Genomic DNA, 13,005 nt, shown 5'->3' with positions numbered 1-13,005 from the left:
ATCCGATTCCAATGTATTAAATATATATATATATATATATATATACATACACTCACTGGCCACTTTATTAGGTACACCATGCTAGTAAGGGGTTGGACCCCCTTTTGCCTTCAGAACTGCCTCAATTCTTCGTGGCAGAGATTCAACAAGGTGCTGGAAGCATTCCTCAGAGATTTTGGACCATATTGACATGATGGCATCACACAGTTGGCGCAGATTTGTCGGCTGCACATCCCTGATGCGAATCTCCCGTTCCACCACATCCCAAAGATGCTCTATTGGATTGAGATCTGGTGACTGAGGAGGCCATTTGAGTACAGTAAACTCATTGTCATGTTCAAGAAACCAATCTGAGATGATTCGAGCTTTATGACATGGCGCATTATCCTGCTGAAAGTAGCCATCAGATGTTGGGTACATTGTGGTCATAAAGGGATGGACATGGTCAGCAACAATACTCAGGTAGGCTGTGGCATTGCAACGATGCTCAATTGGTACCAAGGGGCCCAAAGAGTGCCCAGAAAAAATTCCCCACACCATGACACCACCACCACCAGCCTGAACCGTTGATACAAGGCAGGATGGATCCATGCTTTCATGTTGTTTACGCCAAATTCTGACCCTACCATCCGAATGTCGCAGCAGAAATCGAGACTCATCAGACCAGGCAACGTTTTTCCAATCTTCTACTGTCCAATTTCGATGAGCTTGTGCAAATTGTAGCCTCAGTTTCCTGTTCTTAGCTGAGAGGAGTGGTACCCAGTGTGGTCTTCTGCTGCTGTAGCCCATCTGCCTCAAAGTTCGACGCACTGTGCGTTCAGAGATGCTCTTCTGCCTACCTTGGTTGTAACGGGTGGCAATTTGAGTCACTGTTGCCTTTCTATCAGCTCGAACCAGTCTGCCCATTCTCCTCTGACCTCTGGCATCAACATGGCATTTCCGGCCACAGAACTGCCGCTCACTGGATTTTTTTTCTTTTTCGGACCATTCTCTGTAAACCCTAGAGATGGTTGTGCGTGAAAATCCCAGTAGATCAGCAGTTTCTGAAATTCTCAGACCAGCCCTTCTGGCACCAACAATCATGCCACGTTCAAAGGCACTCAAATCACCTTTCTTCCCCATACTGATGCTCGGTTTGAACTGCAGGAGATTGTCTTGACCATGTCTACATGCCTAAATGCACTGAGTTGCCGCCATGTGATTGGCTGATTAGAAATTAAGTCTTAACACACAGTTGGACAGGTGTACCTAATAAAGTGGCCAGTGAGTGTATATATATATACAGTATATATATATATTTACTCTGGTACTTTCACCGTCAAGCTTCCCAATAACCCACGAAAACTAGCTGACACCACCAATCATTCATACAGGCCGCTTTGATACCCAAGAGGTAGCATATGGCTTCAGGGGTGCGGTTTATAGCGAAAGGGGAACAGAGCTGTTAAATTTTACATATTTAATCTGGAAAAGTAGGCAGTGTTTCTAAAAATATATACAAAGATGGTACAAAATGGGATCAAAACAATACAGTATATACAATGAAATGCAATAAAAGGGATATCAAAAGAAAAAGTACTAAACCTGTGTCACAGAAATGGCTTAAAGCTTAGTGGAGAGAAATACTCTTTAGAGCAATGGTACAGAACCACAGAGCACTGAACTGACAAAAAAATAAAAACACAAACTCTGATTTTTATTAGATCAAGGTTACGTGGATGAGGTGTTAGGCCGGCCTTACGGCGATGTGAGTGAATGCGTTATGTTTGTCACTTCGACACAACGCTGAAAATATATCTCCAATAAATATTTGATCAATTCAAACCCCAATATTTATCACTGACCACTTGCTAAAGAGTGTCTGAGATAATTAATTTCAAGAGATAAAGCCCCTGCCTCGGAAAGTGCACCTCTCTGCTGAGTATACGAATCCTAGACTTGGTGTCTGGCTCTCAGCAGATCCCCTGTTGTAATTACCTGTTCACGGCAGGAAGTCCTACTTCAATGAAGCCTGAAGTCCCAGCTCTTTCTCACTTCCTCAGTTATAATTAATCCCACATGTTCAATGTGAAGGGGATATGTCCCCTCTCCGGAGATGTCTTTATGGATTTTGTAGTTTTTCTCTACGACAGCCACGTCCACATCTAGCCGTGTATGCTCTCACTTACTCAGGTATTGTGTGGCAAAAAGAATCAGCCCAGGCCGCTCCAGATGGAAAGAATTTATTTTAACACCCAAAAGGAAAATGAGATCTTATGTATGCATTTGTAATATGTCAGCATGCTACTTTCATCCACTACTATGGTATTAATAAGCTATCCTTAGGATAGGTCATCACTATCAGATTGGTGGGGTCCTACATCTGACACCCACACCAGTCACCTGTTACCAGCGCCAGCAGCTCCTGGATGTAAGTAATATATGGAGAGGTAAAGCAGATGGCTCTTATTCATTTGGTAACTGCTGAATGGCGGGGTGTCAGGTGTTGGACACCCACCAAGCTGATATTAATTACCTATCCTAGGGATAAGTCATCAATATCATAGTAGTAAACTAACTCCTTAACATGCCCACATAATGGCAGAATGACCAGTAATTATGGAACAGGCAGACATATACTAAGGAGTGTTGTTATGACGAGTGACAATACTAACCTAATTAGATGAGTAATTTAGCCACTAATTCATGTAACCGCAGTAACATCCCAACTTTTATATACCGCATGCAGCACCAAAAAATATTAAGCCCTTATAATAATACATTGAACAATTAAAGGGGCTGGTCACCTTTGTGGACATATTTGGAATTGGGTTTCCTTAACCCCTTCACTACCAAGGGTGGTTTGCACGTTAACTCCCGGGCCAATTTTTACAATTCTGACCACTGTACCTTTATGAGGTCATAACTCTGGAACGCTTCCATGGATCCCGGTGATTCTGACATTGTTTTCTCGTGACATATTGTACTTCATGTTAGTGGTAAAATTGCATTCAAATAACTTGCGTTTATTTGTGAAAAAAACGGAAATTTGGCGAAAATTTTGAAAATTTCGCAATTTTCCAACTTTGAATTTTTATGCCCTTAAATCACAGCGATACAGCACACAAAAAACTTAATACATAACATTTCCCACATGTTTACTTTACATCAGCACAATTTTGGAACCAAAATTTTTTTTTGTTAGGAAGTTATAAGGGTTAAAAATTGACCAGCGATTTCTCATTTTTGCAACACCATTTTATTTTTAGGGACCACTTCACATTTGAAGCCACTTTGAGGGGTCTATATGATAGAAAATACCCAAAAGTGACACCATTCTAAAAACTGCACCCCTTAAGATGTTTAAAACCACATTCAAGAAGTTTATTAACCCTTTAGGTGCGTCACAGGAATTTTTTGAATATTAAAAAAAATGAACATTTAACTTTTTTTCACAAAAAAAATACTTCAGGTTCAATTTTCTTTATTTTACCAAGGGTAACAGGAGAAATTGGACTGCAAAAGTTATTGTGCAATTTGTCCTGAGTACGCTGATACCTGATATGTGGGGGGAAACCACTGTTTTGGCGCATGGCAGACCTCAGTAGGGAAGGAGCGCCGTTTGACTTTTTCAATGCAAAATTGGCTGGAATTCAGATCGGACGCCATGTCACGTTTGGAGAGCCCCTGATGTACCTAAACAGTGGAAACCCCCCAACTGACCCCATTTTGGAAACTAGACCCCCCAAGGAACTTATCTAGATATGTGGTGAGAACTTTGAACCCACAAGGGCTTCACAGAAGTTTATAACGTACAGCGGTACAATTAAAAAATCATATTTTTTCCACAAAAATGATCTTTTCACCCCCAATTTTTATTTTTCCAAGGGTAACAGGACCCTAAAAGTTATTGTGCAATTTGTCCTGAGTACGCTGATACCCCATATGTGGGTGTAAAGGACTATTTGGGCGCATAGCAGAGCTCGGAAGGGAAGCAGCGCCATTTGACGTTTTTGGCTAGATTTGAGATCGGACACCATGTCGCGATTGGAAAACCCCTGATGTACCAAAACAGTGGAAACCCCCCACAAATGACACCATTTTGGAATCTAGACCCCCCAAGGAACTTATCTAGATGTGTGGTGAGAACTTTGAACCCCCAAGGGCTTCACAGAAGTTTATAACGTACAGCAGTACAATTAAAAAATCATATTTTTTCCACAAAAATGATCTTTTCACCCTCAATTCTTATTTTTCCAAAAGTAACAGGACCCTAAAAGATATTGTGCAATTTATCCTGAGTACGCTGATACCCCACATGTGGGTGTAAACCACTATTTGGGCGCATGGCAGAGCTCGGAAGGGAAGCAGCGCCATTTGACGTTTTTGGCTGGAATTGAGATCGGACACCATGTCGCGTTAGGAAAGCCCCTGATGTACCAAAACAGTAGAAACACCCCACAAATGACACCATTTTGGAAACTAGACCCCCCAAGGAACTTATCTAGATGTGTGGTGAGCACTTTGAACCCCCCAGTGCTTCACTGAAGTTTATAACGTCCGGGCGTGAAAATAAAAAAATCGTATTTTTTCCACAGACATCATCTTTTAGTCCCCATTTTTTTATTTTCCCAAGGGTAACAGGAGAAATTGGACCCTAAAAGTTGTTGTCCAATTTGTCCTGAGTACGCTGACACCCCATATGTGGGAGAAAACTACTGTATGGGGACACGTCGGGGCTCGGAAGGGAAGTAGTGACGTTTTGGAATGCAGACTTTGATGGAATGGTCTGTGGGTGTCATGTTGCCTTTGGAGAACCCCTAATGTACCTAAACAGTGGAAACCCCCCACAAATGATCCCATTTTGGAAACTAGACCCCCTGAGGAACTTATCTAGATGTGTGGTGAGCACTTTGAACCCCCAAGGGCTTCACAGAAGTTTATAATGCCCAGGCATGAAAATAAAATAATCATATTTTTTCCACAAACATGATCAATTAGTCCCCAATTTTTTTATTTTCCCAAGGGTAACAGGAGAAATTGGACCCCAAAAGTTGTTGTCCAATTTGTCCTGAGTACGCTGATACCTCATATGTGGGAGAAAACTACTGTATGGGCACACGTCGGGGCTCGGAAGGGAAGTAGTGACGTTTTGGAATGCAGACTTTGATGGATTGGTCTGCGGGTGTCATGTGCGTTTGGAGAGCCCCTGATGTACCTAAACTATTGAAACTCCCCACACGTGACCCCATTTTGGAAACTAGACCCCCCACGGAGCTTATCTAGATGTGTGGAGAGCACTTTGAACCCCCAAGTGCTTCACAGAAGTTTATAACGCCTGGGCGTGAAAATAAAAAAAACATTTTTTTCCGCAAAATTATATTTTTGCCCCCAATTTTTTATTTTCCTAAGGGTAACAGGAGAAATTGGACCCCAAAAGTTGTTTTGTAATTTGTCCTGAGTAGGCTGATACCCTACATGTTGGGGGTAAAACACTGTTTGGGCGCATGGCAGAGCTTGGAAGGGAAGGAGCACCATTTGACTTTTTCAACGCAGAATTGGCTGGAATTGAGATCAGACGCCATGTTGCCTTTGGAGAGCACCTGATGTGCCCAAACAGTGGAAACCCCCCAATTATAACTCCAACCCTAACCTCAACACACCCCTAACCCTAATCTGAGCCCTAACCCTAACCCTAGCGGGAAAATGGAAATAAATACATTTTCTTTTAGTTTTATTATTTTTCCCTAACTAAGGGGGTGATATCGGGGGGTTTGATTTACGATTTATGGCGGTTTTTATGTTTGGCAGCTGTCGCACGCTAAAAGACGCTTTATATTGTAAAAATAGTTTTTGCATCACCACATATTGTGAGCTATAATTTTTTCGTATTTTGACCCACCAAGTCATGTGAGGTCTTATTTTTTGCGGGACGAGTTAACGTTTTTATTGGTATCATTTTCAGGCACGTGACATTTTTTGATCGCTTTTTATTTCGATTTTTGGGACGCAGAATGAACAAAAACCAGCGTTTCATGAATTTCTTTTGGGGGGTGCGTTTACAGCGTTCCGCGTGCGGTAAAATTGATAAAGCGTTTTTATTCTTCGGGTCAGTACGGTTACAGCGATACCTCATTTAGGTCGTTTTTTTATGTTTTGTCGGTTTTTTGCAATGAAAACAATTTTATATAAAAAATAATTATTTTTGTATCGCTTTATTCTGCGAGCTATGACTTTTTTATTTTTTTGCGGATGATGCTGTATGGCGGCTCGTTTTTTGCGGGACAAGATGACGTTTTCAGCCGTACCATGGATGTTTATATGCGTCTTTTTGATTGCGCGTTATTGCACTTTTTGTTCGGTGGTATGATAATAAATCATTATTTTTTGCTTCGTTTTTTATTTTTATTTTTTAAGGGGTTCGCTAAAGGGGTTAACTAATGGGACAGTTTTATAGGGCAGGTCATTACGGACGCGGCGATACCAAATATGTGTACTTTTATTGTTTTTGTTTTTTTTTATTTTGAAATAATGGATTTATTGGGGAATATTTTTTTTTTTTTACTAATTTATTTAGCGATTTTTTTTTTTAATTATTTTTAACACTTTTTTTTTTTTTTTTACTTTATTACCTTGTCCCAGGTGGGACATCACTGTCCTGTGACAGATCGCTGATCTGTCACATCACAGATCACTGTGACAGATCAGCGATCTGACACAGGCACTGCAGAAGGCTTCCTCATGCCTGCGCTTTGCAGGCACTGAGGAAGCCAGCTTCCTGCAGGCCCCCGAAGGCCCCCGTCGCCATCTTGGATTCGGGGGCCTGGAGGAAAGGAGTCCCCCACAGCAGCGCTGCACATTGCGCTGCCGTGGGGGGCTCAGGGAAGCACGGAGGGAGCCCCCTCCCTGCCGATGCTTCCCTTTAACCCCCGGTACACCGCGATCGCGTTTGATTGCGGTGTGCAAGGGGCTAACGTGTCGGGGGCGGTCCATGACCGCCCCTGACACATTGTGCCGGGTGTCAGCTATGATAATTAGCTGACACCCGGCCGCGATCAGTGGCGCTCACCACGTGGGCGCCGCTGATCGCTGGGACGTAATATTCCGTCCATGGTAGTTAGGTCCATGGTCACATGGACGGAATATTACGTCCTTTGTAGGTAAGGGGTTAAAAGGTTTGCCTTCTACAGTACCTGTGTTGCAAAGTCTATTGCTGGCTACAGATAAGTGGGAGGGAAACAAAGAGCCTGTGAAAGCCAAACGGTGCAGAATATTTCATGAAGCCAAATTTCAAAAATTAGGTTTAGCCCAAAATGCATGCATTTAAGCAAATCAATAAATAGATGTCATGAAAGGTAGACAACAATTTAATGGAAGATATAAGATTCTTTATACTCTTCTGTAACTAATGATAGATCATAAAAGCTAAAAATGGCGCTACATATCATAATATACTTTGTGGGCTGATTAAACTCCTGCAATCATTATGCCAAGTGTTAAATTCTATAGTTTCTTAGGCATAAATATGGATAGTTGAATGTGGCTCTGAATTTTCTGAATCTATGGCAGTTCCTTTTATGGTATTTATATGAAGGGTCTTAAAGCACAATATAGCTGTGAGACTTAAAGGAAATCTGTCAGCAGGTTTTTGCTATGTAATCTGGTTCAGCATGATGTAGGGTCTAAAACTCTGATTCCAGCGATGTGTTACTTACTAGGCTATTGTTGTTGTGCTTATGCCTACTGGTCAACTGCTATGTGTAACTCCGCCTCCACCATTGATTAGCAGCTTTCTTTCAGTGTATAGTTGCACAGAAAACTGGCAATCAGTGGTGTGGGTGGGGTTATTTAGAGCTCAGCATTCTTGAGCACTGCTGGATCTGCAGCAGAGAAAACAGTGATTGTATCAAAGTAACAGCATGAAGACCAGTAATAAGTGACACATCGTTGAAATCAGGATCTCAGTCCCTACGTCATGCTGCTCTCAGATTACATAGCAAAAACCTGCTGACATATTCCCTTTAAAATGATTACAGATTTAATTATTTTCAGTGTTTCATATACAATACTACACATATGTTATTGCAACAATTTACAAGAATTTGTAATCTCACATTTTCAGTGGTCGCAGGGTTTACTTTAGAATTATAAAATAAAAGCTAAAATATCTGTAATAATAACTGCAGAAAACTCATCAATAAATTATTAGCAGGCCACCAAGCTTTCTGAATATTTTGCAGAAAGGTAATATAATGCTTGTTTTCCCTTTTTTTTATTTGACAATTTATTTATATTGACAAAACAGATTTGTGACCAGTAGCCGAGCCTGTGGCAATATTCCTCTTTCACTGCAACCCAAGCCTGCAGCCTGTTTTGTGTGCACTGTCCAGTGTCTGCACAAGCTACATAGCCGCCAGACAACACAAATCTATCTCCTGAGGCTGCACAATGATGATGCCATTTACATTCAGAGCTGATATGTGGAACATTTGTGAACTGCTTGTCACCCAATTCAAGTGGGGTTTCACATAATCACATTTTTTGCATTTCATTCTAGCATACAGTCACATTTTTGTACGCATGCATTCTTTATATAGTCATCACTACAAATATGACCGGATGGCAGAGAGAGAAAAAAATATATCTTCAGTTTCTTTGTAGGCATCTATTTTTTTCATATATATGGTATGATTTTTATTATGATTGTGGACATAAGTCTGGTATTGGGCAGCACAGTGGTTCAGTGGTTAGCAATGCTGGGGTCCTGGGTTCAAACCCCACCAAAGACAACATCTGCAAGGATGTACATGTACATCAGTTTCCTCCCACACTCCAAAGACATACTGATAGGGAATTTAGACTGTGGGCCCCAATGGGGACAGTGGTGATAATGTCTGTAAAGCGCTGCGGAATTAATGGCGCTATGTAAATGAGTAAAATAAATAAGCAAAGCATAAATAAAGTTTGTGAGACACATATCAGCAGTACATATGAATGCATCCATAATGAATGATTATGTAAGAAGAAAAAGACCCAGAAATTTTAATGGAATTTAATGAGGCTGTTTCCCTGTGTTTTTCAATTTACATGAGATTATAATGAGACTTTTAACATTAGCAAAACCGAAAAGGTACTGGATGTGCCTGATATGTTTACAAGAAAGGTCAAGAGATGCTCTTCCAATATTAGGGCTGTGCATCAGCAGGGCAAAAAGTTATCTTAGCGATTCTGAGGTCATGGATCCATCGAGCAAGACTTCAGTAGCTCATTCATTCATGTGCATTTCTGTCTTTCACGTGGCAATGTGTCAACCTTTAGCATCCTGGCTGCCCTCTCATTTTATGAAAAATGGATTGGGAAAGTAGAAGAGGTGAAAATCTAGGGCTTGAATGAGACAAACAGAGAGTGAGCCTTTGCAGAAATAATTTATTTGAATGCTCGTGTCTGACCACATCAGACTTATTGAAATTCATCCAATCCATATGTCTTCGAAAACAGGCCAAGTAGACAACTCTCCAATATTGGTAAGTCTATAAATATCTTTGTTACAGACACACAGCAAATATAATAATCATTTTCCACATGGTCAGTAAGTAGTCTAACACCAGAGCCAAAATGTAATTAGTTTTCAGTTTAGAGCTGAGCCGTTTTTCCCTTAATACTGGTTCAGCTTTAGAATTGGATATGAAATATTTCCATTTCTCTCCTACATCTGTCAGGAAACTGTTGTGAATAAAGGATTTTCACAAGGCATATATCCTGTTTGGATGGCTTAAACTTCCAAGTTGCTCTGAGCTCACACACTGGGATCCTAGATGACCACATGATGAGAACACTTTGCATGTGTAGGAGCAGCGTGTTCCTCCTCCTATTAAACTTTGGCAGCTCAACTTAATCACTTTCACGTCTCGTGGCCTAACTGTAACCAAGCACGCTCTCATGTTTGCAACTGGAAGGTCGTACAGGGATAATTCAGTGTGAATAACAAACACCTTTTCATTTTGTTTTCGGCGAAGAGGCAGAAGATAGCCTGGCTCAACGCAAACTGTTGTTTATTGTTGCCAAGCGTTCCGATGCAAACTGAATAGTGTTGGGCAGCACGGTGGCTCAGTGGTTAGCGCTGAAGCCTTGCAGCGCTGGGGTCCTGGGTTCGAATCCCACCAAGGACAACATCTGCAAGGAGTTTGTATGTTCTCCCCCTGTTTGCGTGGGTTTCCTCCGGGCACTCCGGTTTCCTCCCACACTCCAAAGACATACTGATAGGGAATTTAGATTGTGAGCCCCATCGGGGACAGTGATGAAATGTGTGCAAACTGTAAAGCGCTGCGGAATATGTTAGCGCTATATAAAGATTATTATTATAGTGTCTGCCTATCGATCTGTTTGTGTCTCTGTCTTTTTTTTAATGCTAATACAATCTTTGTTAAAGTGCTTTATGCTGCCCAAACCACAGGCAGCATGAATCAAAGATTGACTGCCTCACTACACATTCTGATGTGTTTAAGAAAAAAAGCAGCTAAAAACAGGGTAGGGACTAGATGACTAGTCAAGGAGGTTTGTCATCCCTGCATGGCGCTTGCTAAGTTCCATTTTCAACTTTTTTCTTTTCCCCGAGAGTTTATAAGCGTTTATAATGAAGGAACCAGTCTCTAATTCATGATGCCTGTGTTTCGGGCAGTATGAATCATGTGAAACTTTCCATTTGAAAGAAATTTCCCACTATAAATGTTTTATTGTGCCAATTAATGAATTGTGAGTAATGGACTAAAAGAAGCCACGTTTAGGGATCGACAGTGGTTCCAGAATATTGTTATGACATAAATCAATATTGTGGAACGTTTTAAAGGTAAAACAATTGTTTCGATTAAGGTCAACATTGTTCATGCTGGTCCTGATGAGGGGATGTTTTAGTTTCAGATGTTCCTGATTCCTTAAAAGGCTGTAATGCAGTGACTGGTGTCATATGTAGGGGGCTCTGTGTGTTCACCCAGGATGCGCACGGAGGCGTATTGAGGCCATAAGAGTGCATTGCAGTCACAGGCGTAGCTGTGGTTGCAGTGCAGAATAATAGTGAGTATAGGTCTTGGACATTCTGGTTGTCCAAGGCAGATTTAGGGAAAACCTGCTCTGGGCTTACATGTTTTGAAACGTACTACAGGATAATAGTGGGGTAGTCCGTTTCATTCCTGGCCCAGGTTTTCCATGTGGCATACGGCCACAGATTCCAGTTAAAAGACCTGCAGTAAAGGGTTTGGGTGTGTCAAGGTCAGTGTCAGTTTGGTGTTTGTAATTACAGAGTGCAGAGCAGAAGGGTCTGCAGACCTCCACCAGTGTGAGGCAACACAGGTAAGCGGAGCCAAAGGTAGCTGAAAGGCCTGGCACCCAGAGCGTACATAACGGTGCAGTCACCCACGGAAACCAGTCTCGGAGATGGACTGGTGTGTTTATTGGCTGCAGTCTGATGGACTGTCTTATTTCCTGGCTGTGATCCAGAAGATATCCTATTGTTTTCTACTTTGTGAGTACTCTGAACATTATAGAGACTTTTGTTTTGGAACTTTACTGTGGTCACCCCCTGTTTAACACACTGCATCAACCCCGCTGCACTACATATGGTGGAGAATGCGGGCAGTGTGAACTGAGACATACCCCAAAGCGTTCTGCATGTAAGTGACTAAGATGCGAACAAAGTAGAAATGACGAGTAATGGATTCAGAAATAAATATAAAAGTACAAAGTTTATTAATTAGCATATGCACTGATAGGTAATAAATCAAACACCAAAAATGCAAAAGTCAGAAGACACAAACAGGACAGGCCCGGACGGAGAATTCCCTTGAGAAAGCGCCCATAGCGCGAAACGCGCATCGGGGGTCGCCGCCTGGATCTGTCCACCTGTGCACCTCGGTAAGGAACCTACCTTTACCTCATATGCACTCATTATGGGCTTAGGGATTATTTCAGCAGGCACTGCTTACCTTTATCGCTGCTAGCACTTTACTACATCTAGGCAGGATGTTGGCTTATGGGTACATTATTGGCCGCATTATTCACTGGTTTTGGGTAATCTTGTATGATATCTTTCAGGTTCACTGTTCTATTTGTGCTACTGTGTTTTTCTCGGTGCACAGGTCATTATTTTGTTTTCTCCGTCCGGGCCTGTCCTGTTTGTGTCTTATGACTTTTCCATTTTTGGTGTTTGATTTATTACCTATCTGTGCATGCGCTAATTAGTAAACTTTGTACTTTTATATTTATTTCTGAATCCATTACTCCTCATTTCTCCTTTGTTCGCATCATTTATGGAGTGGAATTCTACATGTGATGGCGGTTTATTCTCTATGTTTACCGCTTATGCCTTTTGGTAGAGTTCTGGGCTTTTTTTCTTGTCTCATGTAAGTGACTAAGCATGCAACCCTGCAGCTCAAGCCTGCTGATAAAGTGGAGGGGCTTTTGAAGTAGTTGGTCCTTAGTCAGCAACGGCAGCAGCAAGAAGGGCTGCAGTTACAGCAGCAGCGGCAGCAGCAAGAGGCGCCGCAGTTGCGGCGGCAGCAGCATCAGCAAGAGGCGCTGCAGTGGCAGCAGCAGGAGCAATTGCAGTTACAGCGCCAGCAGCTGGAGCAGCAGCAACGACAATAGGAGCAATACAATCATACGCAGCAGCTGTTGTGTCAACAGCAGCAAAAGACTAATGAGCTGAATTTGCATCAGGCTGCGGCTATGTGAGATGCACCTATCACAGTGACCCCGATCCATTCTGAGGCCCAGTACAAAGTCTGGACAGCGCTGAGGAAGATGTCCTGAGGACGACATGGAGGCCTTCTTCACCGTCTTTGAATGCACTGCAGAGCAGGAGAGCTTACTGATGTCACAGTTGGCTGAAGGGGTGGCCCCCTTCCTGACTGAAGATACCCAGAAGTTGAGAGGGGAGATCCTTGCCCAACTTGGGGTTAATACATATATGCGGGCTCAGCGGGTTTTCCAGTGTTTTTTTGTGGAGTCTCGTCCTGTCAGGTCTCAGGTATA

General features: G+C 42.1%; 1 protein-coding gene across 7 annotated transcripts in view; it reads left to right on the top strand.

Moving 5' to 3' along the window:
• Window positions 1-13,005, top strand: part of BCAS3 (BCAS3 microtubule associated cell migration factor) — a 1,710,065-nt gene that overhangs the window by 696,532 nt on the left and 1,000,528 nt on the right. The window lies entirely within an intron of this gene.

This window comes from Dendrobates tinctorius, unplaced genomic scaffold, assembly GCF_039654945.1.
Source record: "Dendrobates tinctorius isolate UK_male_01 unplaced genomic scaffold, ASM3965494v1 ptg000007l, whole genome shotgun sequence".
In the NCBI taxonomy this organism is placed as follows: domain Eukaryota; kingdom Metazoa; phylum Chordata; class Amphibia; order Anura; family Dendrobatidae; genus Dendrobates; species Dendrobates tinctorius.
Note: the sequence above shows the minus strand (reverse complement) of the source record. Positions and strands in the feature narration are given on the sequence as shown.